The sequence below is a fragment of the Taudactylus pleione genome, unplaced genomic scaffold (assembly GCF_031769625.1).
Source record: "Taudactylus pleione unplaced genomic scaffold, aTauple2 ptg001270l, whole genome shotgun sequence".
NCBI classification, from domain to species: Eukaryota; Metazoa; Chordata; class Amphibia; order Anura; family Myobatrachidae; genus Taudactylus; species Taudactylus pleione.
The window spans coordinates 190,001-214,034 of NW_028285670.1; the positions used below are offsets into that span (position 1 = coordinate 190,001).

At 37.7% G+C, this 24,034-nt stretch overlaps 3 non-coding genes and 95 pseudogenes across 3 annotated transcripts; all 98 read right to left on the minus strand.

Annotated features, from left to right (window-relative positions):
- Nucleotides 1–112: 112 nt before the first annotated feature.
- Nucleotides 113–231, minus strand: LOC148444176 (5S ribosomal RNA; annotated as a pseudogene).
- A 116-nt stretch (nucleotides 232–347) lies between these two features.
- On the minus strand, nucleotides 348–466 carry LOC148444177 (5S ribosomal RNA; annotated as a pseudogene).
- Nucleotides 467–816: 350 nt separating this feature from the next.
- Nucleotides 817–935, minus strand: LOC148444178 (5S ribosomal RNA; annotated as a pseudogene).
- Nucleotides 936–1,051: 116 nt separating this feature from the next.
- LOC148444179 (5S ribosomal RNA) lies at nucleotides 1,052–1,170 on the minus strand (annotated as a pseudogene).
- Nucleotides 1,171–1,285: 115 nt separating this feature from the next.
- On the minus strand, nucleotides 1,286–1,404 carry LOC148444180 (5S ribosomal RNA; annotated as a pseudogene).
- Nucleotides 1,405–1,520: 116 nt separating this feature from the next.
- LOC148444181 (5S ribosomal RNA) lies at nucleotides 1,521–1,639 on the minus strand (annotated as a pseudogene).
- A 115-nt stretch (nucleotides 1,640–1,754) lies between these two features.
- On the minus strand, nucleotides 1,755–1,873 carry LOC148444182 (5S ribosomal RNA; annotated as a pseudogene).
- Nucleotides 1,874–1,989: 116 nt separating this feature from the next.
- Nucleotides 1,990–2,108, minus strand: LOC148444183 (5S ribosomal RNA; annotated as a pseudogene).
- A 116-nt stretch (nucleotides 2,109–2,224) lies between these two features.
- Nucleotides 2,225–2,343, minus strand: LOC148444184 (5S ribosomal RNA; annotated as a pseudogene).
- Nucleotides 2,344–2,459: 116 nt separating this feature from the next.
- On the minus strand, nucleotides 2,460–2,578 carry LOC148444185 (5S ribosomal RNA; annotated as a pseudogene).
- Nucleotides 2,579–2,693: 115 nt separating this feature from the next.
- Nucleotides 2,694–2,812, minus strand: LOC148444186 (5S ribosomal RNA; annotated as a pseudogene).
- Nucleotides 2,813–2,928: 116 nt separating this feature from the next.
- Nucleotides 2,929–3,047, minus strand: LOC148444187 (5S ribosomal RNA; annotated as a pseudogene).
- Nucleotides 3,048–3,163: 116 nt separating this feature from the next.
- On the minus strand, nucleotides 3,164–3,282 carry LOC148444188 (5S ribosomal RNA; annotated as a pseudogene).
- Nucleotides 3,283–3,398: 116 nt separating this feature from the next.
- On the minus strand, nucleotides 3,399–3,517 carry LOC148444189 (5S ribosomal RNA; annotated as a pseudogene).
- A 115-nt stretch (nucleotides 3,518–3,632) lies between these two features.
- On the minus strand, nucleotides 3,633–3,751 carry LOC148444190 (5S ribosomal RNA; annotated as a pseudogene).
- Nucleotides 3,752–3,867: 116 nt separating this feature from the next.
- LOC148444191 (5S ribosomal RNA) lies at nucleotides 3,868–3,986 on the minus strand (annotated as a pseudogene).
- Nucleotides 3,987–4,102: 116 nt separating this feature from the next.
- Nucleotides 4,103–4,221, minus strand: LOC148444192 (5S ribosomal RNA; annotated as a pseudogene).
- A 116-nt stretch (nucleotides 4,222–4,337) lies between these two features.
- LOC148444193 (5S ribosomal RNA) lies at nucleotides 4,338–4,456 on the minus strand (annotated as a pseudogene).
- Nucleotides 4,457–4,572: 116 nt separating this feature from the next.
- Nucleotides 4,573–4,691, minus strand: LOC148444194 (5S ribosomal RNA; annotated as a pseudogene).
- Nucleotides 4,692–4,807: 116 nt separating this feature from the next.
- LOC148444195 (5S ribosomal RNA) lies at nucleotides 4,808–4,926 on the minus strand (annotated as a pseudogene).
- A 115-nt stretch (nucleotides 4,927–5,041) lies between these two features.
- LOC148444196 (5S ribosomal RNA) lies at nucleotides 5,042–5,160 on the minus strand (annotated as a pseudogene).
- A 116-nt stretch (nucleotides 5,161–5,276) lies between these two features.
- LOC148444197 (5S ribosomal RNA) lies at nucleotides 5,277–5,395 on the minus strand (annotated as a pseudogene).
- A 115-nt stretch (nucleotides 5,396–5,510) lies between these two features.
- On the minus strand, nucleotides 5,511–5,629 carry LOC148444198 (5S ribosomal RNA; annotated as a pseudogene).
- A 121-nt stretch (nucleotides 5,630–5,750) lies between these two features.
- Nucleotides 5,751–5,869, minus strand: LOC148444199 (5S ribosomal RNA; annotated as a pseudogene).
- Nucleotides 5,870–5,985: 116 nt separating this feature from the next.
- LOC148444200 (5S ribosomal RNA) lies at nucleotides 5,986–6,104 on the minus strand (annotated as a pseudogene).
- Nucleotides 6,105–6,220: 116 nt separating this feature from the next.
- On the minus strand, nucleotides 6,221–6,339 carry LOC148444201 (5S ribosomal RNA; annotated as a pseudogene).
- A 116-nt stretch (nucleotides 6,340–6,455) lies between these two features.
- On the minus strand, nucleotides 6,456–6,574 carry LOC148444202 (5S ribosomal RNA; annotated as a pseudogene).
- Nucleotides 6,575–6,690: 116 nt separating this feature from the next.
- LOC148444203 (5S ribosomal RNA) lies at nucleotides 6,691–6,809 on the minus strand (annotated as a pseudogene).
- A 115-nt stretch (nucleotides 6,810–6,924) lies between these two features.
- Nucleotides 6,925–7,043, minus strand: LOC148444204 (5S ribosomal RNA; annotated as a pseudogene).
- A 116-nt stretch (nucleotides 7,044–7,159) lies between these two features.
- Nucleotides 7,160–7,278, minus strand: LOC148444205 (5S ribosomal RNA; annotated as a pseudogene).
- A 117-nt stretch (nucleotides 7,279–7,395) lies between these two features.
- On the minus strand, nucleotides 7,396–7,514 carry LOC148444206 (5S ribosomal RNA; annotated as a pseudogene).
- A 116-nt stretch (nucleotides 7,515–7,630) lies between these two features.
- LOC148444207 (5S ribosomal RNA) lies at nucleotides 7,631–7,749 on the minus strand (annotated as a pseudogene).
- Nucleotides 7,750–7,865: 116 nt separating this feature from the next.
- On the minus strand, nucleotides 7,866–7,984 carry LOC148444208 (5S ribosomal RNA; annotated as a pseudogene).
- A 116-nt stretch (nucleotides 7,985–8,100) lies between these two features.
- LOC148444209 (5S ribosomal RNA) lies at nucleotides 8,101–8,219 on the minus strand (annotated as a pseudogene).
- A 116-nt stretch (nucleotides 8,220–8,335) lies between these two features.
- Nucleotides 8,336–8,454, minus strand: LOC148444210 (5S ribosomal RNA; annotated as a pseudogene).
- A 351-nt stretch (nucleotides 8,455–8,805) lies between these two features.
- Nucleotides 8,806–8,924, minus strand: LOC148444211 (5S ribosomal RNA; annotated as a pseudogene).
- Nucleotides 8,925–9,040: 116 nt separating this feature from the next.
- LOC148444212 (5S ribosomal RNA) lies at nucleotides 9,041–9,159 on the minus strand (annotated as a pseudogene).
- Nucleotides 9,160–9,275: 116 nt separating this feature from the next.
- Nucleotides 9,276–9,394, minus strand: LOC148444213 (5S ribosomal RNA; annotated as a pseudogene).
- Nucleotides 9,395–9,509: 115 nt separating this feature from the next.
- On the minus strand, nucleotides 9,510–9,628 carry LOC148444214 (5S ribosomal RNA; annotated as a pseudogene).
- A 116-nt stretch (nucleotides 9,629–9,744) lies between these two features.
- Nucleotides 9,745–9,863, minus strand: LOC148444215 (5S ribosomal RNA; annotated as a pseudogene).
- Nucleotides 9,864–9,979: 116 nt separating this feature from the next.
- Nucleotides 9,980–10,098, minus strand: LOC148444216 (5S ribosomal RNA; annotated as a pseudogene).
- Nucleotides 10,099–10,213: 115 nt separating this feature from the next.
- On the minus strand, nucleotides 10,214–10,332 carry LOC148444217 (5S ribosomal RNA; annotated as a pseudogene).
- Nucleotides 10,333–10,448: 116 nt separating this feature from the next.
- LOC148444218 (5S ribosomal RNA) lies at nucleotides 10,449–10,567 on the minus strand (annotated as a pseudogene).
- Nucleotides 10,568–10,683: 116 nt separating this feature from the next.
- On the minus strand, nucleotides 10,684–10,802 carry LOC148444219 (5S ribosomal RNA; annotated as a pseudogene).
- A 116-nt stretch (nucleotides 10,803–10,918) lies between these two features.
- LOC148444220 (5S ribosomal RNA) lies at nucleotides 10,919–11,037 on the minus strand (annotated as a pseudogene).
- Nucleotides 11,038–11,153: 116 nt separating this feature from the next.
- On the minus strand, nucleotides 11,154–11,272 carry LOC148444221 (5S ribosomal RNA; annotated as a pseudogene).
- A 116-nt stretch (nucleotides 11,273–11,388) lies between these two features.
- Nucleotides 11,389–11,507, minus strand: LOC148444222 (5S ribosomal RNA; annotated as a pseudogene).
- A 116-nt stretch (nucleotides 11,508–11,623) lies between these two features.
- Nucleotides 11,624–11,742, minus strand: LOC148444223 (5S ribosomal RNA; annotated as a pseudogene).
- A 116-nt stretch (nucleotides 11,743–11,858) lies between these two features.
- Nucleotides 11,859–11,977, minus strand: LOC148444224 (5S ribosomal RNA; annotated as a pseudogene).
- Nucleotides 11,978–12,093: 116 nt separating this feature from the next.
- LOC148444225 (5S ribosomal RNA) lies at nucleotides 12,094–12,212 on the minus strand (annotated as a pseudogene).
- Nucleotides 12,213–12,328: 116 nt separating this feature from the next.
- Nucleotides 12,329–12,447, minus strand: LOC148444226 (5S ribosomal RNA; annotated as a pseudogene).
- Nucleotides 12,448–12,563: 116 nt separating this feature from the next.
- On the minus strand, nucleotides 12,564–12,682 carry LOC148444227 (5S ribosomal RNA; annotated as a pseudogene).
- A 116-nt stretch (nucleotides 12,683–12,798) lies between these two features.
- On the minus strand, nucleotides 12,799–12,917 carry LOC148444228 (5S ribosomal RNA; annotated as a pseudogene).
- Nucleotides 12,918–13,032: 115 nt separating this feature from the next.
- On the minus strand, nucleotides 13,033–13,151 carry LOC148444229 (5S ribosomal RNA; annotated as a pseudogene).
- Nucleotides 13,152–13,267: 116 nt separating this feature from the next.
- LOC148444230 (5S ribosomal RNA) lies at nucleotides 13,268–13,386 on the minus strand (annotated as a pseudogene).
- Nucleotides 13,387–13,501: 115 nt separating this feature from the next.
- LOC148444231 (5S ribosomal RNA) lies at nucleotides 13,502–13,620 on the minus strand (annotated as a pseudogene).
- A 116-nt stretch (nucleotides 13,621–13,736) lies between these two features.
- Nucleotides 13,737–13,855, minus strand: LOC148444232 (5S ribosomal RNA). The gene has a single exon (XR_015875452.1). It is a non-coding gene; the product is annotated as a 5S ribosomal RNA (ribosomal RNA).
- Nucleotides 13,856–13,971: 116 nt separating this feature from the next.
- LOC148444233 (5S ribosomal RNA) lies at nucleotides 13,972–14,090 on the minus strand (annotated as a pseudogene).
- A 116-nt stretch (nucleotides 14,091–14,206) lies between these two features.
- On the minus strand, nucleotides 14,207–14,325 carry LOC148444234 (5S ribosomal RNA; annotated as a pseudogene).
- Nucleotides 14,326–14,441: 116 nt separating this feature from the next.
- LOC148444235 (5S ribosomal RNA) lies at nucleotides 14,442–14,560 on the minus strand (annotated as a pseudogene).
- Nucleotides 14,561–14,675: 115 nt separating this feature from the next.
- LOC148444236 (5S ribosomal RNA) lies at nucleotides 14,676–14,794 on the minus strand. The gene has a single exon (XR_015875581.1). It is a non-coding gene; the product is annotated as a 5S ribosomal RNA (ribosomal RNA).
- Nucleotides 14,795–14,910: 116 nt separating this feature from the next.
- Nucleotides 14,911–15,029, minus strand: LOC148444237 (5S ribosomal RNA; annotated as a pseudogene).
- A 116-nt stretch (nucleotides 15,030–15,145) lies between these two features.
- Nucleotides 15,146–15,264, minus strand: LOC148444238 (5S ribosomal RNA; annotated as a pseudogene).
- A 115-nt stretch (nucleotides 15,265–15,379) lies between these two features.
- On the minus strand, nucleotides 15,380–15,498 carry LOC148444239 (5S ribosomal RNA; annotated as a pseudogene).
- Nucleotides 15,499–15,614: 116 nt separating this feature from the next.
- LOC148444240 (5S ribosomal RNA) lies at nucleotides 15,615–15,733 on the minus strand (annotated as a pseudogene).
- A 116-nt stretch (nucleotides 15,734–15,849) lies between these two features.
- LOC148444241 (5S ribosomal RNA) lies at nucleotides 15,850–15,968 on the minus strand (annotated as a pseudogene).
- A 116-nt stretch (nucleotides 15,969–16,084) lies between these two features.
- LOC148444242 (5S ribosomal RNA) lies at nucleotides 16,085–16,203 on the minus strand (annotated as a pseudogene).
- A 116-nt stretch (nucleotides 16,204–16,319) lies between these two features.
- On the minus strand, nucleotides 16,320–16,438 carry LOC148444243 (5S ribosomal RNA; annotated as a pseudogene).
- Nucleotides 16,439–16,554: 116 nt separating this feature from the next.
- On the minus strand, nucleotides 16,555–16,673 carry LOC148444244 (5S ribosomal RNA; annotated as a pseudogene).
- Nucleotides 16,674–17,024: 351 nt separating this feature from the next.
- Nucleotides 17,025–17,143, minus strand: LOC148444245 (5S ribosomal RNA; annotated as a pseudogene).
- A 116-nt stretch (nucleotides 17,144–17,259) lies between these two features.
- LOC148444246 (5S ribosomal RNA) lies at nucleotides 17,260–17,378 on the minus strand (annotated as a pseudogene).
- A 116-nt stretch (nucleotides 17,379–17,494) lies between these two features.
- Nucleotides 17,495–17,613, minus strand: LOC148444247 (5S ribosomal RNA; annotated as a pseudogene).
- A 115-nt stretch (nucleotides 17,614–17,728) lies between these two features.
- On the minus strand, nucleotides 17,729–17,847 carry LOC148444248 (5S ribosomal RNA; annotated as a pseudogene).
- Nucleotides 17,848–17,963: 116 nt separating this feature from the next.
- On the minus strand, nucleotides 17,964–18,082 carry LOC148444249 (5S ribosomal RNA). Its single transcript, XR_015875667.1, has one exon. It is a non-coding gene; the product is annotated as a 5S ribosomal RNA (ribosomal RNA).
- Nucleotides 18,083–18,197: 115 nt separating this feature from the next.
- On the minus strand, nucleotides 18,198–18,316 carry LOC148444250 (5S ribosomal RNA; annotated as a pseudogene).
- A 116-nt stretch (nucleotides 18,317–18,432) lies between these two features.
- LOC148444251 (5S ribosomal RNA) lies at nucleotides 18,433–18,551 on the minus strand (annotated as a pseudogene).
- Nucleotides 18,552–18,667: 116 nt separating this feature from the next.
- Nucleotides 18,668–18,786, minus strand: LOC148444252 (5S ribosomal RNA; annotated as a pseudogene).
- A 116-nt stretch (nucleotides 18,787–18,902) lies between these two features.
- On the minus strand, nucleotides 18,903–19,021 carry LOC148444253 (5S ribosomal RNA; annotated as a pseudogene).
- Nucleotides 19,022–19,137: 116 nt separating this feature from the next.
- On the minus strand, nucleotides 19,138–19,256 carry LOC148444254 (5S ribosomal RNA; annotated as a pseudogene).
- A 116-nt stretch (nucleotides 19,257–19,372) lies between these two features.
- Nucleotides 19,373–19,491, minus strand: LOC148444255 (5S ribosomal RNA; annotated as a pseudogene).
- Nucleotides 19,492–19,607: 116 nt separating this feature from the next.
- LOC148444256 (5S ribosomal RNA) lies at nucleotides 19,608–19,726 on the minus strand (annotated as a pseudogene).
- A 116-nt stretch (nucleotides 19,727–19,842) lies between these two features.
- LOC148444257 (5S ribosomal RNA) lies at nucleotides 19,843–19,961 on the minus strand (annotated as a pseudogene).
- A 116-nt stretch (nucleotides 19,962–20,077) lies between these two features.
- On the minus strand, nucleotides 20,078–20,196 carry LOC148444258 (5S ribosomal RNA; annotated as a pseudogene).
- A 116-nt stretch (nucleotides 20,197–20,312) lies between these two features.
- Nucleotides 20,313–20,431, minus strand: LOC148444259 (5S ribosomal RNA; annotated as a pseudogene).
- A 116-nt stretch (nucleotides 20,432–20,547) lies between these two features.
- LOC148444260 (5S ribosomal RNA) lies at nucleotides 20,548–20,666 on the minus strand (annotated as a pseudogene).
- Nucleotides 20,667–20,782: 116 nt separating this feature from the next.
- Nucleotides 20,783–20,901, minus strand: LOC148444261 (5S ribosomal RNA; annotated as a pseudogene).
- Nucleotides 20,902–21,017: 116 nt separating this feature from the next.
- LOC148444262 (5S ribosomal RNA) lies at nucleotides 21,018–21,136 on the minus strand (annotated as a pseudogene).
- Nucleotides 21,137–21,252: 116 nt separating this feature from the next.
- Nucleotides 21,253–21,371, minus strand: LOC148444263 (5S ribosomal RNA; annotated as a pseudogene).
- A 116-nt stretch (nucleotides 21,372–21,487) lies between these two features.
- Nucleotides 21,488–21,606, minus strand: LOC148444264 (5S ribosomal RNA; annotated as a pseudogene).
- Nucleotides 21,607–21,721: 115 nt separating this feature from the next.
- LOC148444265 (5S ribosomal RNA) lies at nucleotides 21,722–21,840 on the minus strand (annotated as a pseudogene).
- Nucleotides 21,841–21,956: 116 nt separating this feature from the next.
- On the minus strand, nucleotides 21,957–22,075 carry LOC148444266 (5S ribosomal RNA; annotated as a pseudogene).
- Nucleotides 22,076–22,191: 116 nt separating this feature from the next.
- Nucleotides 22,192–22,310, minus strand: LOC148444267 (5S ribosomal RNA; annotated as a pseudogene).
- A 116-nt stretch (nucleotides 22,311–22,426) lies between these two features.
- On the minus strand, nucleotides 22,427–22,545 carry LOC148444268 (5S ribosomal RNA; annotated as a pseudogene).
- Nucleotides 22,546–22,660: 115 nt separating this feature from the next.
- On the minus strand, nucleotides 22,661–22,779 carry LOC148444269 (5S ribosomal RNA; annotated as a pseudogene).
- Nucleotides 22,780–22,895: 116 nt separating this feature from the next.
- LOC148444270 (5S ribosomal RNA) lies at nucleotides 22,896–23,014 on the minus strand (annotated as a pseudogene).
- Nucleotides 23,015–23,365: 351 nt separating this feature from the next.
- LOC148444271 (5S ribosomal RNA) lies at nucleotides 23,366–23,484 on the minus strand (annotated as a pseudogene).
- Nucleotides 23,485–23,600: 116 nt separating this feature from the next.
- Nucleotides 23,601–23,719, minus strand: LOC148444272 (5S ribosomal RNA; annotated as a pseudogene).
- Nucleotides 23,720–23,835: 116 nt separating this feature from the next.
- Nucleotides 23,836–23,954, minus strand: LOC148444273 (5S ribosomal RNA; annotated as a pseudogene).
- Between the last annotated feature and the right edge of the window lie 80 nt (nucleotides 23,955–24,034).

Here is a 24,034-nt window from a genome sequence, read left to right on the forward strand (position 1 = left end):
AAAAACATTAACTTTAGACCTGTATTACTTCTTAACTCAAGTAAATTAATTGATAAGTTGAAAAAATTAAATGTAAAATGTAATAGAAAAGAATGTTATGGGAGTATAAAATTACCTACTGCACCTGGTTTTCCCAGGTGGTCTCCCATCCAAGTACTGACGAGGCCCAACACTGCATAGCTACCAAGATAAGATGAGATTGGGCATGTCCAGTGTGGATTGGCTGTAGGTGCTCAAAAGTATTAACTTTAGACCTATATTACTTCTTAACTCAAGGAAATTCATTGATAAGTTGAAAAAATTAAATGTAAAATGTAATAGAAAAGAATGTTATGGCAGTATAAAATTACCTACAGCACCTGGTATTCCCAGGTGGTCTCCCATCCAAGTACTAACGAGGCCCAACACTGCATAGCTTCCAAGATCAGACGAGATTGGGCATGTCCAGTGTGGTTTGGCTGTAGGTGCTCAAAAACATTAACTTTAGACCTCTTTTACTTCTTAACTCAAGCAAATTCAATGATAAGTTGAAAAATTAAATGTAAAATGTAATAGAAAAGAATGTTAAGGCAGAATAAAATTACTTACAGCTCCTGGTATTCCCAGGTGATCTCCCATCCAAGTACTAACCAGGCCGAACACTGCATAGCTTCCGAGATCAGACAAGATTGGGCATGTCCACTGTGGTTTGGCTGTAGGTGCTCAAAAACATTAACTTTAGACCTCTATTACTTCTTAACTCAAGTAAATTCATTGATAAGTTGAAAAAATTAAATGTAAAATGTAATAGAAAAGACTGTTATGGCAGTATAAAATTACCTACAGCACCTGGTATTTCCAGGTGGTCTCCCATCCTAGTACTAACCAGGCCCAACACTGCACAGCTTCCAAGATCAGACGAGATTGGGCATGTCCAGTGTGGTTTGGCTGTAGGTGCTCAAAAACATTAACTTTAGACCTCTATTACTTCTTAACTCAAGTAAATTCATTGATAAGTTGAAAAAATTAAATTTAAAATGTAATAGAAAAGAATGTTATGGCAGTATAAAATTACCTACAGCACCTGGTAATCCCAGGTGGTCTCCCATCCAAGTACTAACCAGGCCCAACACTGCCTAGCTTCTAAGTTCAGATGAGATTGGGCATGTCCAGTGTGGTTTGGCTGTAGGTGCTCAAAAACATTAACTTTAGACCTCTTTTACTTCTTAACTCAAGTAAATTCAATGATAAGTTGAAAAATGAAATGTAAAATGTAATAGAAAAGAATGTTATGGCAGTATAAAATTACCTACAGCACCTAGTATTCCCAGGTGGTCTCCCATCCAAGTACTAACCAGGCCCAACACTGCATAGCTTCCAAGATCAGACGAGATTGGGCATGTCTAGTGTGGTTTGGCTGTAGTTGCTCAAAACCATTAACTTTAGACATCTTTTACTTCTTAACTCAAGTAAATTCATTGATAAGTTGAAAAAATGAAATGTAGAATGTAATAGAAAAGAATGTTTTGGCTGTCTAAAATTACCTTCAGCACCTGGTATTCCCAGGTGGTCTCCCATCCAAGTACAAAACAGGCCCAACACTGCATAGCTACCAAGATCAGATGTGATTGGGCATGTCCAGTGTGGTTTGGATGTAGGTGCTCAAAAACATTAACTTTAGACCTCTTTTACTTCTTAACTCAAGTAAATTCAATGATAAGTTGAAAAATGAAATGTAAAATGTAATAGAAAAGAATGTTATGGCAGTATAAAATTACCTACAGCACCTAGTATTCCCAGTTGGTCTCCCATCCAAGTACTAACCAGGCCCAACACTGCATAGCTTCCAAGATCAGACGAGATTGGGCATGTCTAGTGTGGTTTGGCTGTAGGTGCTCAAAGCCATTAACTTTAGACATCTTTTACTTCTTAACTCAAGTAAATTCATTGATAAGTTGAAAAAATGAAATGTAGAATGTAATAGAAAAGAATGTTTTGGCTGTCTAAAATTACCTACAGCTCCTGGTATTCCCAAGTGGTGTCCCATCCAAGTACTAACCAGGCCCAACACTGCATAGCTTCCAAGATCAGACGAGATTGGGCATGTCCAGTGTGGTTTGGCTGTAGGTGCTCAAAAGCATTAAATTTAGACCGCTTTTACTTCTTAACACAAGTAAATTCATTGATAAGTTGAAAAAATTAAATGTAAAATGTAATAGAAAAGAATGTTATGGCAGTTTAAAATTACCTACAGCACCTGGGATTCCAAGGTAGTCACCCATCCAAGTACTAACCAGTGTCAACACTGTATAGCTTCCAAGATCAGACGAGATTGGGCATGTCCAGTGTGGTTTGGCTGTAGGTGCTCAAAAACATTAACTTTAGACCTCTATTACTACTTAACTCAAGTAAATTAGTTGATAAGTTGAAAAAATTAAATGTAAAATGTAATAGAAAAGAATGTTATGGGAGTATAAAATTACCTACTGCACCTGGTTTTCCCAGGTGGTCTCCCATCCAAGTACTGACGAGGCCCAACACTGCATAGCTACCAAGATCAGACGAGATTGGGCATGTCCAGTGTGGATTGGCTGTAGGTGCTCAAAAGTATTAACTTTAGACCTCTATTACTTCTTAACTCAAGTAAATTCAATGATAAGTTGAAAAATTAAATGTAAAATGTAATAGAAAAGAATGTTAAGGCAGTATAAACTTACCTACAGCTCCTGGTATTCCCAGGTGGTCTCCCATCCAAGTACTAACCAGGCCCAACACTGCATAGCTTCCAAGATCAGACGAGATTGGGCATGTACAGTGTGGTTTGGCTGTAGGTGCTCAAAAACATTAAATTTAGACCTCTATTACTTCTTAACACAAGTAAATTCATTGATAAGTTGAAAAAATTAAATGTAAAATGTAATAGAAAAGAATGTTATGGCAGTTTAAAATTACCTACAGCACCTGGGATTCCTAGGTAGTCACCCATCCAAGTACTACCCTGTCCCAACACTGCATAGCTTCCAAGATCAGACGAGATTGGGCATGTCCAGTGTGGTTTGGCTGTAGGTGCTCAAAAACATTAACTTTAGAACTGTATTACTTCTTAACTCAAGTAAATTAATTGATAAGTTGAAAAAATTAAATGTAAAATGTAATAGAAAAGAATGTTATGGGAGTATAAAATTACCTACTGCACCTGGTTTTCCCAGGTGGTCTCCCATCCAAGTACTAACCAGGCCCAACACTGCATAGCTACCAAGATAAGATGAGATTGGGCATGTCCAGTGTGGATTGGCTGTAGGTGCTCAAAAGTATTAACTTTAGACCTCTATTACTGCTTAACTCAAGGAAATTCATTGATAAGTTGAAAAAATTAAATGTAAAATGTAATAGAAAAGAATGTTATGGCAGTATAAAATTACCTACAGCACCTGGTAATCCCAGGTGGTCTCCCATCCAAGTACTAAGCAGGCCCAACACTGCCTAGCTTCCAAGTTCAGATGAGATTGGGCATGTCCAGTGTGGTTTGGCTGTAGGTGCTCAAAAACATTAACTTTAGACCTCTTTTACTTCTTAACTCAAGTAAATTCAATGATAAGTTGAAAAATGAAATGTAAAATGTAATAGAAAAGAATGTTATGGCAGTATAAAATTACCTACAGCACCTAGTATTCCCAGGTGGTCTCCCATCCAAGTACTAACCAGGCCCAACACTGCATAGCTTCCAAGATCAGACGAGATTGGGCATGTCTAGTGTGGTTTGGCTGTAGGTGCTCAAAACCATTAACTTTAGACATCTTTTACTTCTTAACTCAAGTAAATTCATTGATAAGTTGAAAAAATGAAATGTAGAATGTAATAGAAAAGAATGTTTTGGCTGTCTAAAATTACCTTCAGCACCTGGTATTCCCAGGTGGTCTCCCATCCAAGTACAAAACAGGCCCAACACTGCATAGCTTCCAAGATCAGACAAGATTGGGCATGTCCAGTGTGGTTTGGCTGTAGGTGCTCAAAAGCATTAAATTTAGACCTCTATTACTTCTTAACTCAAGTAAATTCATTGATAAGTTGAAAAAATTAAATGTAAAATGTAATAGAAAAGAATGTTCTGGCAGTATAAAATTACCTACAGCACCTGGGATTCCAAGGTAGTCACCCATCCAAGTACTAACCAGTGTCAACACTGTATAGCTTCCAAGATCAGACGAGATTGGGCATGTCCAGTGTGGTTTGGCTGTAGGTGCTCAAAAACATTAACTTTAGACCTCTATTACTACTTAACTCAAGTAAATTAGTTGATAAGTTGAAAAAATTTAATGTAAAATGTAATAGAAAAGAATGTTATGGGAGTATAAAATTACCTACTGCACCTGGTTTTCCCAGGTGGTCTCCCATCCAAGTACTGACGAGGCCCAACACTGCATAGCTACCAAGATCAGACGAGATTGGGCATGTCCAGTGTGGATTGGCTGTAGGTGCTCAAAAGTATTAACTTTAGACCTCTATTACTTCTTAACTCAAGTAAATTCAATGATAAGTTGAAAAAATTAAATGTAAAATGTAATAGAAAAGAATGTTATGGCAGTTTAAAATTACCTACAGCACCTGGGATTCCAAGGTAGTCACCCATCCAAATACTAACCAGTCCCAACACTGTATAGCTTCCAAGATCAGACGAGATTGGGCATGTCCAGTGTGGTTTGGCTGTAGGTTCTCAAAAACATTAACTTTAGACCTCTATTACTACTTAACTCAAGTAAATTAGTTGATAAGTTGAAAAAATTAAATGTAAAATGTAATAGAAAAGAATGTTATGGGAGTATAAAATTACCTACTGCACCTGGTTTTCCCAGGTGGTCTCCCATCCAAGTACTGACGAGGCCCAACACTGCATAGCTACCAAGATCAGACGAGATTGGGCATGTCCAGTGTGGATTGGCCGTAGGTGCTCAAAAGTATTAACTTTAGACCTCTATTACTTCTTAACTCAAGTAAATTCAATGATAAGTTGAAAAATTAAATGTAAAATGTAATAGAAAAGAATGTTAAGGCAGTATAAAATTATCTACTGCTCCTGGTATTCCCAGGTGGTCTCCCATCCAAGTACTAACCAGGCCGAACACTGCATAGCTTCCAAGATCAGACAAGATTGGGCATGTCCACTGTGGTTTGGCTGTAGGTGCTCAAAAACATTAACTTTAGACCTCTATTACTTCTTAACTCAAGTAAATTCATTGATTAGTTGAAAAAATTAAATGTAGAATGTAATAGAAAAGAATGTTATGGCAGTATAAAATTGCCTACAGCACCTGGTATTCCCAGGTGGTCTCCCATCCAAGTACTAACCAGGCCCAACACTGCATAGCTTCCAAGATCAGACGAGATTGGGCATGTCCAGTGTGGTTTGACTGTAGGTGCTCATAAACATTAACTTTAGACCTCTTTTACTTCTTAACTCAAGTAAATTCAATGATAAGTTGAAAAATTAAATGTAAAATGTAATAGAAAAGAATGTTATGGCAGTATAAAATTACCTACAGCTCCTGGTATTTCCAGGTGGTCTCCCATCCAAGTACTAACCAGGCCCAACACTGCATAGCTTCCAAGATCAGACGAGATTGGGCATGTCCAGTGTGGTTTGGCTGTAGGTGCTGAAAAACATAAACATTAACTTTAGACCTCTCTTACTTCTTAACTCAAGTAAATTCAATGATAAGTTGAAAAATGAAATGTAAAATGTAATAGAAAAGAATGTTATGGCAGTATAAATTTACCTACAGCACCTGGTATTCCCAGGTGGTCTCCCGTCCAAGTACAAACCAGGCCCAACACTGCATAGCTTCCAAGATCAGACGAGATTTGGCATGTCCAGTATGGTTTGGCTGTAGGTGCTCAAAAGCATTAAATTTAGTCCTCTATTACTTCTTAACTCAAGTAAATTCATTGATAAGTTGAAAAAATTAAATGTAAAATGTAATAGAAAAGAAGGTTCTGGCAGTATAAAATTACCTACAGCTCTTGGTATTCCCAGGTGGTCTCCCATCCAAGTACTAATCAGGCCCAACATTGCATAGCTTCCAAGTTCAGACGAGATTGGGCATGTACAGTGTGGTTTGGCTGTAGGTGCTCAAAAGCATTAAATTTAGACCGCTTTTACTTCTTAACACAAGTAAATTCATTGATAAGTTGAAAAAAATAAATGTAAAATGTAATAGAAAAGAATGTTATGGCAGTTTAAAATTACCTACAGCACCTGGGATTCCTAGGTAGTCACCCATCCAAGTACTAATCAGGCCCAACACTGCATAGCTTCCAAGATCAGACGAGATTGGGTATGTCCAGTGTGGTTTGACTGTAGGTGCTCAAAAACATTAACTTTAGACCTCTTTTACTTCTTAACTCAAGAAAATTCATTGATAAGTTGAAAAAATGTAATGTAAAATGTAATAGAAAAGAATGTAATGGCTATATAAAATTACCTACAGCACCTGGTATTCCCAGGTGGTCTCCCCTCCAAGTACTAACCAGGCCCAACACTGCATAGCTTCCAAGATCAGACGAGATTGGGCATGTCCAGTGTGGTTTGGCTGTAGGTGCTCAAAAGCATTAACTTTAGACCTCTTTTACTTCTTAACTCAAGTAAATTCATTGATAAGTTGAAAAAATTAAATGTAAAATGTAGTAGAAAAGACTGTTATGGCAGTATAAAATTACCTACAGCACCTGGGATTCCTAGGTGGTCTCCAATCCAAGTACTAACCTGGCCCACCACTGCATAGCTTCCAAGATCAGACGAGATTGGGCATGTCCAGTGTGGTTTGGCTGTAGGTGCTCAAAAACATTAACTTTAGACCTCTTTTACTTCTTAACTCAAGTAAATTCAATGATAAGTTGAAAAATGAAATGTAAAATGTAATGGAAAAGAATGTTATGGCAGTATAAAATTACCTACAGCACCTGGTATTCCCAGGTGGTCTCCCATTCAAGTACTAACCAGGCCCAACACTGCATAGCTTCCAATATCAGACGATATTGGGCATGTCCAGTGTGGTTTGGCTGTAGGTGCTCAAAAACATTAATTTTAGACCTTTATTACTTCTTAACTCAAGTAAATTCATTGATAAGTTGAAAAAATTAAATGTAAAATGTAATAGAAAAGAATGTTATGGCAGTATAAAATTACCTACAGCACCTGGTATTCCCAGGTGGTCTCCCATCCATGTACTAACCAGGCCCAACACTGCATAGCTTCCAAGTTCAGACGAGATTGGGCATGTCCTGTGTGGTTTGGCTGTTGGTGCTCAAAAACATTAACTTTAGACCTCTATTACTTCTTAACTCAAGTAAATTCATTGATAAGTTGAAAAAAAGGAAATGTAAAATGTAATAGAAAAGAATGTTATGGCAGTATAAAAGTACCTACAGCACCTGGCATTCCCAGGTGGTCTCCCGTCCAAGTACTAACCAGGCCCAACACTGCATAGCTTCCAAGATCAAACGAGATTGGGCATGTCCAGTGTGGTTTGGCTGTAGGTGCTCAAAAGCATTAACTTTAGACCTCTATTACTTCTTAACTCAAGTAAATTCATTGATAAGTTGAAAAAATTAATTGTAAAATGTAATAGAAAAGACTGTTATGGCAGTATAAAATTACCTACAGCACCTGGGATTCCTAGGTGGTCTCCAATCCAAGTACTAACCAGGCCCAACACTGCATAGCTTCCAAGATCAGACGATATTGGGCATGTCCAGTGTGCTTTGGCTGTAGGTGCCCCAAACCAATAATTTTAGACCTCTATTACTTCTTAACTCAATTAAATTCATTGATAAGTTGAAAAAATTAAATGTAAAATGTAATAGAAAAGAATGTTTTGGCAGTATAAAATTGCCTACAGCTCCTGGTATTCCCAGGTGGTTTCCCATCCAAGTACTAATCAGGCCCAACACTGCATAGCTTCCAAGATCAATCAAGATTGGGCATGTCCAGTGTGGTTTGGCAGTAGGTGCTCAAAAACATTAACTATAGACCTCTTTTACTTCTTAACTCAAGTAAATTCATTGATAAGTTGAAAAAATTAAATGTAAAATGTAATAGAAAAGAATGTTTTGGCTGTATAAAATTTCCTACAGCAACTGGTATTCTCAGGTGGTCTCCCATCCAAGTACAAACCAGGCCCAACACAGCAAAGCTTACAAGATCAGACGAGATTGGGCATGTCCAGTGTGGTTTGGCTGTAGGTGCTCAAAAGCATTAAATTTAGACCTCTATTACTTCTTAACTCAAGTAAATTCATTGATAAGTTGAAAAAATTAAATGTAAAATGTAATAGAAAAGAATGTTATGGCAGTATAAAATTACCTACAGCACCTGGTATTCCCAGGTGGTCTCCCATCCAAGTACTAACCAGGCCCAACACTGCATAGCTTCCAAGATCAAACAAGATTGGGCATGTCCAGTGTGGTTTGGCAGTAGGTGCTCAAAAACATTAACTTTAGACCTCTTTTACTTCTTAACTCAAGTAAATTCATTGATAAGTTAAAAAAATTAAATGTAAAATGTAATAGAAAAGAATGTTTTGGCTGTATAAAATTTCCTACAGCAACTGGTATTCTCAGGTGGTCTCCCATCCAAGTACAAACCAGGCCCAACACAGCAAAGCTTACAAGATCAGACGAGATTGGGCATGTCCAGTGTGGTTTGGCAGTAGGTGCTCAAAAGCATTAAATTTAGACCTCTATTACTTCTTAACTCAAGTAAATTCATTGATAAGTTGAAAAAATTAAATGTAAAATGTAATAGAAAAGAATGTTATGGCAGTATAAAATTACCTACAGCACCTGGTATTCCCAGGTGGTTTCCCATCCAAGTACTAACCAGGCCCAACACTGCATAGCTTCCAAGATCAGACGAGATTGGGCATGTCCAGTGTGGTTTGACTGTAGGTGCTCAAAAACATTAACTTTAGACCTCTTTTACTTCTTAACTCAAGAAAATTCATTGATAAGTTGAAAAAATGTAATGTAAAATGTAATAGAAAAGAATGTAATGGCTATATAAAATTACCTACAGCACCTGGTATTCCCAGGTGGTCTCCCCTCCAAGTACTAACCAGGCCCAACACTGCATAGCTTCCAAGATCAGACGAGATTGGGCATGTCCAGTGTGGTTTGGCTGTAGGTGCTCAAAAGCATTTACTTTAGACCTCTATTACTTCTTAACTCAAGTAAATTCATTGATAAGTTGAAAAAATTAAATGTAAAATGTAGTAGAAAAGACTGTTATGGCAGTATAAAATTACCTACAGCACCTGGGATTCCTAGGTGGTCTCCAATCCAAGTACTAACCTGGCCCACCACTGCATAGCTTCCAAGATCAGACGAGATTGGGCATGTCCAGTGTGGTTTGGATGTAGGTGCTGAAAAACATTAACTTTAGACCTCTTTTACTTCTTAACTCAAGTAAATTCAATGATAAGTTGAAAAATGAAATGTAAAATGTAATGGAAAAGAATGTTATGGCAGTATAAAATTACCTACAGCACCTGGTATTCCCAGGTGGTCTCCCATTCAAGTACTAACCAGGCCCAACACTGCATAGCTTCCAATATCAGACGATATTGGGCATGTCCAGTGTGGTTTGGCTGTAGGTGCTCAAAAACAATAATTTTAGACCTCTATTACTTCTTAACTCAAGTAAATTCATTGATAAGTTGAAAAAATTAAATGTAAAATGTAATAGAAAAGAATGTTATGGCAGTATAAAATTACCTACAGCACCTGGTATTCCCAGGTGGTCTCCCATCCAAGTACTAACCAGGCCCAACACTGCATAGCTTCCAAGTTCAGACAAGATTGGGCATGTCCTGTGTGGTTTGGCTGTAGGTTCTCAAAAACATTAACTTTAGACCTCTATTACTTCTTAACTCAAGTAAATTCATTGATAAGTTGAAAAAATTAAATGTAAAATGTAATAGAAAAGAATGTTATGGCAGTATAAAATTACCTACAGCACCTGGTATTCCCAGGTGGTCTCCCATCCAAGTACTAACCAGGCCCAACACTGCATAGCTTCCAAGTTCAGTCGAGATTGGGCATGTCCAGTGTGGTTTGGCTGTAGGTGCTCAAAAACATTAACTTTAGACCTCTTTTACTTCTTAACTCAAGTAAATTCAATGATTAGTTGAAAAATGAAATGTAAAATGTAATAGAAAAGAATGTTATGGCAGTATAAAAGTACCTACAGCACCTGGCATTCCCAGGTGGTCTCCCGTCCAAGTACTAACCAGGCCCAACACTGCATAGCTTCCAAGATCAAACGAGATTGGGCATGTCCAGTGTGGTTTGGCTGTAGGTGCTCAAAAGCATTAACTTTAGACCTCTATTACTTCTTAACTCAAGGAAATTCATTGATAAGTTGAAAAAATTAATTGTAAAATGTAATAGAAAAGACTGTTATGGCAGTATAAAATTACATACAGCACCTGGGATTCCTAGGTGGGCTCCCATCCAAGTACTAACCAGGCCCAACACTGCATAGCTTCCAAGATCAGACGATATTGGGCATGTCCAGTGTGCTTTGGCTGTAGGTGCCCCAAACCAATAATTTTAGACCTCTATTACTTCTTAACTCAAGTAAATTCATTGATAAGTTGAAAAAATTAAATGTAAAATGTAATAGAAAAGAATGTTTTGGCAGTATAAAATTGCCTACAGCTCCTGGTATTCCCAGGTGGTCTCCCATCCAAGTACTAACCAGGCCCAACACTGCATAGCTTCCAAGATCAGACGAGATTGGGCATGTCCAGTGTGGTTTGGCTGTAGTTGCCCAAAACCATTAACTTTAGACCTCTATTACTTCTTAACTCAAGTAAATTCATTGATAAGTTGAAAAAATTAAATGTAAAATGTAATAGAAAAGAATGTTATGGCAGTATAAAATTACCTACAGCACCTGGTATTCCCAGGAGGTCTCCCATCCAAGTACTAATCAGGCCCAACACTGCATAGCTTCCAAGATCAATCAAGATTGGGCATGTCCAGTGTGGTTTGGCAGTAGGTGCTCAAAAACATTAACTTTAGACCTCTTTTACTTCTTAACTCAAGTAAATTCATTGATAAGTTGAAAAAATTAAATGTAAAATGTAATAGAAAAGAATGTTTTGGCTGTATAAAATTTCCTACAGCAACTGGTATTCTCAGGTGGTCTCCCATCCAAGTACAAACCAGGCCCAACACAGCAAAGCTTACAAGATCAGACGAGATTGGGCATGTCCAGTGTGGTTTGGCTGTAGGTGCTCAAAAGCATTAAATTTAGACCTCTATTACTTCTTAACTCAAGTAAATTCATTGATAAGTTTAAAAAATTAAATGTAAAATGTAATAGAAAATAATGTTATGGCTATATAAAGTTACCTACAGCACCTGGTATTCCCAGGTGGTCTCCCGTCCAACTAATAACCAGTCCCAACACTGCATAGCTTCCAAGATCAGACGAGATTGGGCATGTCCAGTGTGGTTTGGCTGTAGGTGCTCAAAAGCATTAACTTTAGACCTCTATTACTTCTTAACTCAAGTAAATTCATTGATAAGTTGAAAAAATTAAATGTAAAATGTAGTAGAATAGACTGTTATGGCAGTATAAAATTACCTACAGCACCTGGGATTCCTAGGTGGTCTCCCATTCAAGTACTAACCAGGCCCAACACTGCATAGCTTCCAAGATCAGATGATATTGGGCATGTCCAGTGTGGTTTGGCTGTACGTGCTCAAAAACATTAATTTTAGACCTCTATTACTTCTTAACTCAAGTAAATTCATTGATAAGTTGAAAAAATTAAATGTAAAATGTAATAGAAAAGAATGTAATGGCTATATAAAATTACCTACAGCACCTGGTATTCCCAGGTGGTCTCCCCTCCAAGTACTAACCAGGCCCAACACTGCATAGCTTCCAAGATCAGACGATATTGGGCATGTCCAGTGTGGTTTGACTGTAGGTGCTCAAAAACATTAACTTTAGACCTCTTTTACTTCTTAACTCAAGTAAATTCATTGATAAGTTGAAAAAATGTAATGTAAAATGTAATAGAAAATAATGTTATGGCTATATAAAATTACCTACAGCACCTGGTATTCCCAGGTGGTCTCCTGTCCAAGTACTAACCAGGCCCAACACTGCATAGCTTCCAAGATCAGACGAGATTGGGCATGTCCAGTGTGGTTTGGCTGTAGGTGCTCAAAAGCATTAACTTTAGACCTCTATTACTTCTTAACTCAAGTAAATTCATTGATAAGTTGAAAAAATTAAATGTAAAATGTAGTAGAATAGACTGTTATGGCAGTATAAAATTACCTACAGCACCTGGGATTCCTAGGTGGTCTCCCATTCAAGTACTAACCAGGCCCAACACTGCATAGCTTCCAAGATCAGATGATATTGGGCATGTCCAGTGTGGTTTGGCTGTAGGTGCTCAAAAACATTAATTTTAGACCTCTATTACTTCTTAACTCAAGTAAATTCATTGATAAGTTGAAAAAATTAAATGTAAATTGTAATAGAAAAGAATGTAATGGCTATATAAAATTACCTACAGCACCTGGTATTCCCAGGTGGTCTCCCCTCCAAGTACTAACCAGGCCCAACACTGCATAGCTTCCAAGATCAGACGAGATTGGGCATGTCCAGTGTGGTTTGGCTGTAGGTGCTCAAAAACATTAACTTTAGACCTCTATTACTTCTTAACTCAAGTAAATTCATTGATAAGTTGAAAAAATTAAATGTAAAATGTAATAGAAAAGAATGTTATGGCAGTATAAAATTACCTACAGCACCTGGTATTCCCAGGTGGTCTCCAATCCAAGTACTAACCATGCCCAACACTGCATAGCTTCCAAGTTCAGTCGAGATTGGGCATGTCCAGTGTGGTTTGGCTGTAGGTGCTCAAAAACATTAACTTTAGACCTCTTTTACTTCTTAACTCAAGTAAATTCAATGATTAGTTGAAAAATGAAATGTAAAATGTAATAGAAAAGAATGTTATGGCAGTATAAAAGTACCTACAGCACCTGGCATTCCCAGGTGGTCTCCCGTCCAAGTACTAACCAGGCCCAACACTGCATAGCTTCCAAGATCAGATGATATTGGGCATGTCCAGTGTGGTTTGGCTGTAGGTGCCCAAAACCATTAACTTTAGACCTCTATTACTTCTTAACTCAAGTAAATTCATTGATAAGTTGAAAAAATTAAATGTAAAATGTAATAGAATAGACTGTTATGGCAGTATAAAGTTACCTACAGCACCTGGGATTCCTAGGTGGTCTCCCATCCAAGTACTAACCAGGCCCAACACTGCATAGTTTCCAAGATCAGACGAGATTGGGCATGTCCAGTGTGGTTTGGCTGTAGGTGCTCAAAAACATTAACTTTAGACCTCTTTTACTTCTTAACTCAAGTAAATTCAATGATAAGTTGAAAAATGCAATGTAAAATGTAATAGAAAAGAAAGTTTTGGCAGTATAAAATTACCTACAGCTCCTGGTATTCCCAGGTCGTCTCCCATCCAAGTACTAACCAGGCCCAACACTGCATAGCTTCCAAGATCAAATGATATTGGGCATGTCCAGTGTGGTTTGGCTGTAGGTGCCCAAAACCATTAACTTTAGACCTCTATTACTTCTTAACTCAAGTAAATTCATTGATAAGTTGAAAAAATTAAATGTAAAATGTAATAGAAAAGAATGTTATGGCAGTATAAAATTACCTACAGCACCTGGTATTCCCAGGTGGTCTCCCATCTAAGTACTAACCAGGCCCAACACTGCATAGCTTCCAAGATCAGACGAGATTGGGCATGTCCAGTGTGGTTTGGCTGTAGGTGCCCAAAACCATTAACTTAAGACCTCTATTACTTCTTAACTCAAGTAAATTCATTGATAAGTTGAAAAAATTAAATGTAAAATGTAATAGAAAAGACTGTTATGGCAGTATAAAATTACCTACAGCACCTGGTATTCCCAGGTGGTTTCCCATCCAAGTACTAACCAGGCCCAACACTGCATAGCTTCCAAGATCAGACGAGATTGGGCATGTCCAGTGTGGTTTGACTGTAGGTGCTCAAAAACATTAACTTTAGACCTCTTTTACTTCTTACCTCAAGAAAATTCATTGATAAGTTGAAAAAATGTAATGTAAAATGTAATAGAAAAGAATGTAATGGCTATATAAAATTACCTACAGCACCTGGTATTCCCAGGTGGTCTCCCCTCCAAGTACTAACCAGGCCCAACACTGCATAGCTTCCAAGATCAGACAAGATTGGGCATGTCCAGTGTGGTTTGGCTGTAGGTGCTCAAAAGCATTAACTTTAGACCTCTATTACTTCTTAACTCAAGTAAATTCATTGATAAGTTGAAAAAATTAAATGTAAAATGTAGTAGAAAAGACTGTTATGGCAGTATAAAATTACCTACAGCACCTGGGATTCCTAGGTGGTCTCCAATCCAAGTACTAACCTGGCCCACCACTGCATAGCTTCCAAGATCAGACGAGATTGGGCATGTCCAGTGTGGTTTGGCTGTAGGTGCTCAAAAACATTAACTTTAGACCTCTTTTACTTCTTAACTCAAGTAAATTCAATGATAAGTTGAAAAATGAAATGTAAAATGTAATGGAAAAGAATGTTATGGCAGTATAAAATTACCTACAGCACCTGGTATTCCCAGGTGGTCTCCCATTCAAGTACTAACCAGGCCCAACACTGCATAGCTTCCAAGATCAGACGAGATTGGGCATGTCCAGTGTGGTTTGGCTGTAGGTGCCCAAAATGTTTAACTTAAGACCTCTATTACTTCTTAACTCAAGTAAATTCATTGATAAGTTGAAAAAATTAAATGTAAAATGTAATAGAAAAGAATGTTATGGCAGTATAAAATTACCTACAGCACCTGGTATTCCCAGGTGGTCTCCCATCCAAGTACTAACCAGGCCCAACACTGCATAGCTTCCAAGTTCAGACGAGATTGGGCATGTCCTGTGTGGTTTGGCTGTAGGTGCTCAAAAACATTAACTTTAGACCTCTATTACTTCTTAACTCAAGTAAATTCATTGATAAGTTGAAAAAATTAAATGTAAAATGTAATAGAAAAGAATGTTATGGCAGTATAAAATTACCTACAGCACCTGGTTTTCCCAGGTGGTCTCCCATCCAAGTACTAACCAGGCCCAACACTGCATAGCTTCCAAGTTCAGTCGAGATTGGGCATGTCCAGTGTGGTTTGGCTGTAGGTGCTCAAAAACATTAACTTTAGACCTCTTTTACTTCTTAACTCAAGTAAATTCAATGATTAGTTGAAAAATGAAATGTAAAATGTAATAGAAAAGAATGTTATGGCAGTATAAAAGTACCTACAGCACCTGGCATTCCCAGGTGGTTTCCCGTCCAAGTACTAACCAGGCCCAACACTGCATAGCTTCCAAGATCAAACGAGATTGGGCATGTCCAGTGTGGTTTGGCTGTAGGTGCTCAAAAGCATTAACTTTAGACCTCTATTACTTCTTAACTCAAGTAAATTCATTGATAAGTTGAAAAAATTAATTGTAAAATGTAATAGAAAAGACTGTTATGGCAGTATAAAATTACCTACAGCACCTGGGATTCCTAGGTGGTCTCCCATCCAAGTACTAACCAGGCCCAACACTGCATAGCTTCCAAGATCAGACGATATTGGGCATGTCCAGTGTGCTTTGGCTGTAGGTGCCCCAAACCAATAATTTTAGACCTCTATTACTTCTTAACTCAAGTAAATTCATTGATAAGTTGAAAAAATTAAATGTAAAATGTAATAGAAAAGAATGTTTTGGCAGTATAAAATTGCCTACAGCTCCTGGTATTCCCAGGTGGTTTCCCATCCAAGTACTAACCAGGCCCAACACTGCATAGCTTCCAAGATCAGACGAGATTGGGCATGTCCAGTGTGGTTTGGCTGTAGTTGCCCAAAACCATTAACTTTAGACCTCTATTACTTCTTAACTCAAGTAAATTCATTGATAATTTGAAAAAATTAAATGTAAAATGTAATAGAAAAGAATGTTATGGCAGTATAAAATTACTTACAGCACCTGGTATTCCCAGGAGGTCTCCCATCCAAGTACTAATCAGGCCCAACACTGCATAGCTTCCAAGGTCAATCAAGATTGGGCATGTCCAGTGTGGTTTGGCAGTAGGTGCTCAAAAACATTAACTTTAGACCTCTTTTACTTCTTAACTCAAGTAAATTCATTGATAAGTTGAAAAAATTAAATGTAAAATGTAATAGAAAAGAATGTTTTGGCTGTATAAAATTTCCTACAGCAACTGGTATTCTCAGGTGGTCTCCCATCCAAGTACAAACCAGGCCCAACACAGCAAAGCTTACAAGATCAGACGAGATTGGGCATGTCCAGTGTGGTTTGGCTGTAGGTGCTCAAAAGCATTAAATTTAGACCTCTATTACTTCTTAACTCAAGTAAATTCATTGATAAGTTGAAAAAATTAAATGTAAAATGTAATAGAAAAGAATGTTATGGCAGTATAAAATTACCTACAGCACCTGGTATTCCCAGGTGGTCTCCCATCCAAGTACTAACCAGGCCCAACACTGCATAGCTTCCAAGATCAAACAAGATTGGGCATGTCCAGTGTGGTTTGGCAGTAGGTGCTCAAAAACATTAACTTTAGACCTCTTTTACTTCTTAACTCAAGTAAATTCATTGATAAGTTGAAAAAATTAAATGTAAAATGTAATAGAAAAGAATGTTTTGGCTGTATAAAATTTCCTACAGCAACTGGTATTCTCAGGTGGTCTCCCATCCAAGTACAAACCAGGCCCAACACAGCAAAGCTTACAAGATCAGACGAGATTGGGCATGTCCAGTGTGGTTTGGCAGTAGGTGCTCAAAAGCATTAAATTTAGACCTCTATTACTTCTTAACTCAAGTAAATTCATTGATAAGTTGAAAAAATTAAATGTAAAATGTAATAGAAAAGAATGTTATGGCAGTATAAAATTACCTACAGCACCTGGTATTCCCAGGTGGTTTCCCATCCAAGTACTAACCAGGCCCAACACTGCATAGCTTCCAAGATCAGACGAGATTGGGCATGTCCAGTGTGGTTTGACTGTAGGTGCTCAAAAACATTAACTTTAGACCTCTTTTACTTCTTAACTCAAGAAAATTCATTGATAAGTTGAAAAAATGTAATGTAAAATGTAATAGAAAAGAATGTAATGGCTATATAAAATTACCTACAGCACCTGGTATTCCCAGGTGGTCTCCCCTCCAAGTATTAACCAGGCCCAACACTGCATAGCTTCCAAGATCAGACGAGATTGGGCATGTCCAGTGTGGTTTGGCTGTAGGTGCTCAAAAGCATTAACTTTAGACCTCTATTACTTCTTAACTCAAGTAAATTCATTGATAAGTTGAAAAAATTAAATGTAAAATGTAGTAGAAAAGACTGTTATGGCAGTATAAAATTACCTACAGCACCTGGGATTCCTAGGTGGTCTCCAATCCAAGTACTAACCTGGCCCACCACTGCATAGCTTCCAAGATCAGACGAGATTGGGCATGTCCAGTGTGGTTTGGATGTAGGTGCTGAAAAACATTAACTTTAGACCTCTTTTACTTCTTAACTCAAGTAAATTCAATGATAAGTTGAAAAATGAAATGTAAAATGTAATGGAAAAGAATGTTATGGCAGTATAAAATTACCTACAGCACCTGGTATTCCCAGGTGGTCTCCCATCCAAGTACTAACCAGGCCCAACACTGCATAGCTACCAAGTTCAGACAAGATTGGGCATGTCCTGTGTGGTTTGGCTGTAGGTGCTCAAAAACATTAACTTTAGACCTCTATTACTTCTTAACTCAAGTAAATTCATTGATAAGTTGAAAAAATTAAATGTAAAATGTAATAGAAAAGAATGTTATGGCAGTATAAAATTACCTACAGCACCTGGTATTCCCAGGTGGTCTCCCATCCAAGTACTAACCAGGCCCAACACTGCATAGCTTCCAAGTTCAGTTGAGATTGGGCATGTCCAGTGTGGTTTGGCTGTAGGTGCTCAAAAACATTAACTTTAGACCTCTTTTACTTCTTAACTCAAGTAAATTCAATGATTAGTTGAAAAATGAAATGTAAAATGTAATAGAAAAGAATGTTATGGCAGTATAAAAGTACCTACAGCACCTGGCATTCCCAGGTGGTCTCCCGTCCAAGTACTAACCAGGCCCAACACTGCATAGCTTCCAAGATCAAACGAGATTGGGCATGTCCAGTGTGGTTTGGCTGTAGGTGCTCAAAAGCATTAACTTTAGACCTCTATTACTTCTTAACTCAAGTAAATTCATTGATAAGTTGAAAAAATTAATTGTAAAATGTAATAGAAAAGACTGTTATGGCAGTATAAAATTACATACAGCACCTGGGATTCCTAGGTGGGCTCCCATCCAAGTACTAACCAGGCCCAACACTGCATAGCTTCCAAGATCAGACGATATTGGGCATGTCCAGTGTGCTTTGGCTGTAGGTGCCCCAAACCAATAATTTTAGACCTCTATTACTTCTTAACTCAAGTAAATTCATTGATAAGTTGAAAAAATTAAATGTAAAATGTAATAGAAAAGAATGTTTTGGCAGTATAAAATTGCCTACAGCTCCTGGTATTCCCAGGTGGTCTCCCATCCAAGTACTAACCAGGCCCAACACTGCATAGCTTCCAAGATCAGACGAGATTGGGCATGTCCAGTGTGGTTTGGCTGTAGTTGCCCAAAACCATTAACTTTAGACCTCTATTACTTCTTAACTCAAGAAAATTCATTGATAAGTTGAAAAAATTAAATGTAAAATGTAATAGAAAAGAATGTTATGGCAGTATAAAATTACCTACAGCACCTGGTATTCCCAGGAGGTCTCCCATCCAAGTACTAATCAGGCCCAACACTGCATAGCTTCCAAGATCAATCAAGATTGGGCATGTCCAGTGTGGTTTGGCAGTAGGTGCTCAAAAACATTAACTTTAGACCTCTTTTACTTCTTAACTCAAGTAAATTCATTGATAAGTTGAAAAAATTAAATGTAAAATGTAATAGAAAAGAATGTTTTGGCTGTATAAAATTTCCTACAGCAACTGGTATTCTCAGGTGGTCTCCCATCCAAGTACAAACCAGGCCCAACACAGCAAAGCTTACAAGATCAGACGAGATTGGGCATGTCCAGTGTGGTTTGGCTGTAGGTGCTCAAAAGCATTAAATTTAGACCTCTATTACTTCTTAACTCAAGTAAATTCATTGATAAGTTGAAAAAATTAAATGTAAAATGTAATAGAAAATAATGTTATGGCTATATAAAATTACCTACAGCACCTGGTATTCCCAGGTGGTCTCCCGTCCAAGTACTAACCAGTCCCAACACTGCATAGCTTCGAAGATCAGACGAGATTGGGCATGTCCAGTGTGGTTTGGCTGTAGGTGCTCAAAAGCATTAACTTTAGACCTCTATTACTTCTTAACTCAAGTAAATTCATTGATAAGTTGAAAAAATTAAATGTAAAATGTAGTAGAATAGACTGTTATGGCAGTATAAAATTACCTACAGCACCTGGGATTCCTAGGTGGTCTCCCATTCAAGTACTAACCAGGCCCAACACTGCATAGCTTCCAAGATCAGATGATATTGGGCATGTCCAGTGTGGTTTGGCTGTACGTGCTCAAAAACATTAATTTTAGACCTCTATTACTTCTTAACTCAAGTAAATTCATTGATAAGTTGAAAAAATTAAATGTAAAATGTAATAGAAAAGAATGTAATGGCTATATAAAATTACCTACAGCACCTGGTATTCCCAGGTGGTCTCCCCTCCAAGTACTAACCAGGCCCAACACTGCATAGCTTCCAAGATCAGACGAGATTGGGCATGTCCAGTGTGGTTTGACTGTAGGTGCTCAAAAACATTAACTTTAGACCTCTTTTACTTCTTAACTCAAGTAAATTCATTGATAAGTTGAAAAAATGTAATGTAAAATGTAATAGAAAATAATGTTTTGGCTATATAAAATTACCTACAGCACCTGGTATTCCCAGGTGGTCTCCTGTCCAAGTACTAACCAGGCCCAACACTGCATAGCTTCCAAGATCAGACGAGATTGGGCATGTCCAGTGTGGTTTGGCTGTAGGTGCTCAAAAGCATTAACTTTAGACCTCTATTACTTCTTAACTCAAGTAAATTCATTGATAAGTTGAAAAAATTAAATGTAAAATGTAGTAGAATAGACTGTTATGGCAGTATAAAATTACCTACAGCACCTGGGATTCCTAGGTGGTCTCCCTTTCAAGTACTAACCAGGCCCAACACTGCATAGCTTCCAAGATCAGATGATATTGGGCATGTCCAGTGTGGTTTGGCTGTACGTGCTCAAAAACATTAATTTTAGACCTCTATTACTACTTAACTCAAGTAAATTCATTGATAAGTTGAAAAAATTAAATGTAAAATGTAATAGAAAAGAATGTAATGGCTATATAAAATTACCTACAGCACCTGGTATTCCCAGGTGGTCTCCCCTCCAAGTACTAACCAGGCCCAACACTGCATAGCTTCCAAGATCAGACGATATTGGGCATGTCCAGTGTGGTTTGACTGTAGGTGCTCAAAAACATTAACTTTAGACCTCTTTTACTTCTTAACTCAAGTAAATTCATTGATAAGTTGAAAAAATGTAATGTAAAATGTAATAGAAAATAATGTTATGGCTATATAAAATTACCTACAGCACCTGGTATTCCCAGGTGGTCTCCTGTCCAAGTACTAACCAGGCCCAACACTGCATAGCTTCCAAGATCAGACGAGATTGGGCATGTCCAGTGTGGTTTGGCTGTAGGTGCTCAAAAGCATTAACTTTAGACCTCTATTACTTCTTAACTCAAGTAAATTCATTGATAAGTTGAAAAAATTAAATGTAAAATGTAGTAGAATAGACTGTTATGGCAGTATAAAATTACCTACAGCACCTGGGATTCCTAGGTGGTCTCCCATTCAAGTACTAACCAGGCCCAACACTGCATAGCTTCCAAGATCAGATGATATTGGGCATGTCCAGTGTGGTTTGGCTGTAGGTGCTCAAAAACATTAATTTTAGACCTCTATTACTTCTTAACTCAAGTAAATTCATTGATAAGTTGAAAAAATTAAATGTAAATTGTAATAGAAAAGAATGTAATGGCTATATAAAATTACCTACAGCACCTGGTATTCCCAGGTGGTCTCCCCTCCAAGTACTAACCAGGCCCAACACTGCATAGCTTCCAAGATCAGACGAGATTGGGCATGTCCAGTGTGGTTTGGCTGTAGGTGCTCAAAAACATTAACTTTAGACCTCTATTACTTCTTAACTCAAGTAAATTCATTGATAAGTTGAAAAAATTAAATGTAAAATGTAATAGAAAAGAATGTTATGGCAGTATAAAATTACCTACAGCACCTGGTATTCCCAGGTGGTCTCCAATCCAAGTACTAACCATGCCCAACACTGCATAGCTTCCAAGTTCAGTCGAGATTGGGCATGTCCAGTGTGGTTTGGCTGTAGGTGCTCAAAAACATTAACTTTAGACCTCTTTTACTTCTTAACTCAAGTAAATTCAATGATTAGTTGAAAAATGAAATGTAAAATGTAATAGAAAAGAATGTTATGGCAGTATAAAAGTACCTACAGCACCTGGCATTCCCAGGTGGTCTCCCGTCCAAGTACTAACCAGGCCCAACACTGCATAGCTTCCAAGATCAGATGATATTGGGCATGTCCAGTGTGGTTTGGCTGTAGGTGCCCAAAACCATTAACTTTAGACCTCTATTACTTCTTAACTCAAGTAAATTCATTGATAAGTTGAAAAAATTAAATGTAAAATGTAATAGAAAAGAATGTTATGGCAGTATAAAATTACCTACAGCACCTGGTATTCCCAGGTGGTCTCCCATCCAAGTACTAACCAGGCCCAACACTGCATAGCTTCCAAGATCAGATGATATTGGGCATGTCCAGTGTGGTTTGGCTGTAGGTGCTCAAAAACATTAATTTTAGACCTCTATTACTTCTTAACTCAAGTAAATTCATTGATAAGTTGAAAAAATTAAATGTAAATTGTAATAGAAAAGAATGTAATGGCTATATAAAATTACCTACAGCACCTGGTATTCCCAGGTGGTCTCCCCTCCAAGTACTAACCAGGCCCAACACTGCATAGCTTCCAAGATCAGACGAGATTGGGCATGTCCAGTGTGGTTTGGCTGTAGGTGCTCAAAAACATTAACTTTAGACCTCTATTACTTCTTAACTCAAGTAAATTCATTGATAAGTTGAAAAAATTAAATGTAAAATGTAATAGAAAAGAATGTTATGGCAGTATAAAATTACCTACAGCACCTGGTATTCCCAGGTGGTCTCCAATCCAAGTACTAACCATGCCCAACACTGCATAGCTTCCAAGTTCAGTCGAGATTGGGCATGTCCAGTGTGGTTTGGCTGTAGGTGCTCAAAAACATTAACTTTAGACCTCTTTTACTTCTTAACTCAAGTAAATTCAATGATTAGTTGAAAAATGAAATGTAAAATGTAATAGAAAAGAATGTTATGGCAGTATAAAAGTACCTACAGCACCTGGCATTCCCAGGTGGTCTCCCGTCCAAGTACTAACCAGGCCCAACACTGCATAGCTTCCAAGATCAGATGATATTGGGCATGTCCAGTGTGGTTTGGCTGTAGGTGCCCAAAACCATTAACTTTAGACCTCTATTACTTCTTAACTCAAGTAAATTCATTGATAAGTTGAAAAAATTAAATGTAAAATGTAATAGAAAAGAATGTTATGGCAGTATAAAATTACCTACAGCACCTGGTATTCCCAGGTGGTCTCCCATCCAAGTACTAACCAGGCCCAACACTGCATAGCTTCCAAGATCAAACAAGATTGGGCATGTCCAGTGTGGTTTGGCAGTAGGTGCTCAAAAACATTAACTTTAGACCTCTTTTACTTCTTAACTCAAGTAAATTCATTGATAAGTTGAAAAAATTAAATGTAAAATGTAATAGAAAAGAATGTTTTGGCTGTATAAAATTTCCTACAGCAACTGGTATTCTCAGGTGGTCTCCCATCCAAGTACAAACCAGGCCCAACACAGCAAAGCTTACAAGATCAGACGAGATTGGGCATGTCCAGTGTGGTTTGGCAGTAGGTGCTCAAAAGCATTAAATTTAGACCTCTATTACTTCTTAACTCAAGTAAATTCATTGATAAGTTGAAAAAATTAAATGTAAAATGTAATAGAAAAGAATGTTATGGCAGTATAAAATTACCTACAGCACCTGGTATTCCCAGGTGGTTTCCCATCCAAGTACTAACCAGGCCCAACACTGCATAGCTTCCAAGATCAGACGAGATTGGGCATGTCCAGTGTGGTTTGACTGTAGGTGCTCAAAAACATTAACTTTAGACCTCTTTTACTTCTTAACTCAAGAAAATTCATTGATAAGTTGAAAAAATGTAATGTAAAATGTAATAGAAAAGAATGTAATGGCTATATAAAATTACCTACAGCACCTGGTATTCCCAGGTGGTCTCCCCTCCAAGTATTAACCAGGCCCAACACTGCATAGCTTCCAAGATCAGACGAGATTGGGCATGTCCAGTGTGGTTTGGCTGTAGGTGCTCAAAAGCATTAACTTTAGACCTCTATTACTTCTTAACTCAAGTAAATTCATTGATAAGTTGAAAAAATTAAATGTAAAATGTAGTAGAAAAGACTGTTATGGCAGTATAAAATTACCTACAGCACCTGGGATTCCTAGGTGGTCTCCAATCCAAGTACTAACCTGGCCCACCACTGCATAGCTTCCAAGATCAGACGAGATTGGGCATGTCCAGTGTGGTTTGGATGTAGGTGCTGAAAAACATTAACTTTAGACCTCTTTTACTTCTTAACTCAAGTAAATTCAATGATAAGTTGAAAAATGAAATGTAAA